The 1,682-nt window shown below is 62.2% G+C and overlaps 1 protein-coding gene across 2 annotated transcripts in view; it reads right to left on the bottom strand.

Moving 5' to 3' along the window:
• SFMBT2 (Scm-like with four mbt domains 2) overlaps positions 1–1,055 on the bottom strand; it is a 178,164-nt gene extending 177,109 nt beyond the window's left edge. Inside the window, exon 1 of one of the 2 annotated variants that reach the window (XM_010853150.1) lies at positions 977–1,055. The gene's annotated coding sequence lies outside the window, so the exon portion shown is untranslated. Of the gene's footprint in view, positions 1–442; positions 597–976 lie in introns of those variants that run through there. The other variant, XM_010853147.1, reaches the window with a different exon arrangement.
• Positions 1,056–1,682: the final 627 nt, after the last annotated feature.

The following is a 1,682-nucleotide window of genomic DNA, read 5'->3' as shown; positions in this document are numbered from 1 at the left end:
AGAAAGAGACCCCAACGCGGGGTAGCAAGGGCGGCTGCGTCGCCAAAATGAGCGCACAAATGAGGAAGGTGGGCGGCGGGAGGGGACACTGTGCACCCGGAGGAGTACGCTTTCCAACTACGGACAGACTCCCGAGAGGCCGGGCTTTGCGAAGCCGAGGGACCTGGAGGAAGGGGACGGGGGGGAGCAAAAATGACAACCCGGAGCACAGCGCGGAGTTTGGGGCTCTGCTCCAGAGCTGTCGCCTTCTCCTCCAGCCCTGCCCTTTCGCTTCTCTCCCACTGCACCCCCTCCTTCGGCCCCCCCACCCCGAGCCCAATCCAGCTTCCCTTTTTCTCCGAGCTGGAAAAAGAGAAGCTGACCGGCGCACTCAACCTGCGGGCCGGAGGTCCCCTGGCGGGGAGGGCTGGGCGCGGGGACAGCGGCCGGCGCGGGGTCCTACCTGGTGAAGTTCGTCCTCCCCGTGGCGTGGACAGAGGCCGGGGCGCCGCCGAGCGGGGGACGCCGGCCTCACCCGCTCGCTGCGCCTCGCTAGCTCCCCGCCCGCCGCCTCCCTTGCGCGCCCGCTCCGCGGCTCGGACTCCCACTACAGCCTCATTCCAATATGGCATCCTCTCTGTGCGCATGCCCGGCACTCTTTTTTAAGATTATTATTTTGTGTGTGTGCGCAGCGAACTCCTTCAACGACCTTTTCCAGGCGCTTGCGGCACGTCTTAAGCCAATTAGCCGGCGGGACGTTGCACCCCTTCCCCACCCACGCTGGGACGCCCCCGCTCCTGGGCACATCGCCACCCCCCATACACACACACTCACACTCACACACACACACACTCCACGTTCCCACTGCCCCCTCCTCGTCCCACTCCCCTCGCTTTTTTCCTTTAGCTCCCTCCATGCACGATCTGCAGAAAGTTCCCATCACAGGCGCTTTCGCAAACCCATCTGCAGGGAAATCTGGGCAAACTCCGCAACTCACTGGACACTTTCGGTTCAGTCGGTTTACAATCCCCTCGTGGACTAAATGCAAAAACTTGCGCTTTATCCGCGGAAGGCTGGTAGCCAGCGGAAAGAAATTTAATCCGCTCCGAGACCCGGGACCCGCCCACTGCGCCCCACCCGGCTCTTAAATTGTGCCTTTTCTATGGAGATTCAAATATTTTCTGAGGCCTTAGGGGTGGAGGGAGGGGGCCGGAGAAAGGTTTTGCCTGGGAAACGTGCCCAGAGGAGTCGGAAGTTCAATCAGGGCTGTTTGGACCAGCCTTGCCGCTAAGATCGGCAAGACGCAGGTAACGAGGGTAGCCACGGCGTCTCCGGATGTCCAGGTCTGGGGGACAGCGAAGGGCACCTGACCTAGCTGGCTCTTGGAGGGCGGGAAAAGAATCCTGCCCGAGAAAAACGTGGCCCTCGGCGACCGAGGGAGTGAACAAGAGGCATAGCAGACCTGCGCGGGGCAGGGTTTCCGTGCGGCGTGTGCGGGTTCGCGGGCACTTTGCCTGGGGCGTGGGGGCGGGGGGCGGACGACAAAGAGGATCTCTCTGGCCGGAGCCGTGGCTGGGCAGAGACTGAAAGGAATGTCCCAATGCGGAAATGCTGGCGACCCCCGAGTGGGTCAGACCGAGAACATTCCGAAGGTGGGCTTTGCTGTACTGAGGAGCGAGGAGATCTTGCTGGAGGCTAGAATT

Source organism: Bison bison, unplaced genomic scaffold (genome assembly GCF_000754665.1).
Source record: "Bison bison bison isolate TAMUID 2011002044 unplaced genomic scaffold, Bison_UMD1.0 scf7180017864323, whole genome shotgun sequence".
In the NCBI taxonomy this organism is placed as follows: domain Eukaryota; kingdom Metazoa; phylum Chordata; class Mammalia; order Artiodactyla; family Bovidae; genus Bison; species Bison bison.
The sequence above is the reverse complement of the archived record's forward strand: the minus strand, read 5'-3'. Positions and strand labels throughout refer to the sequence as shown.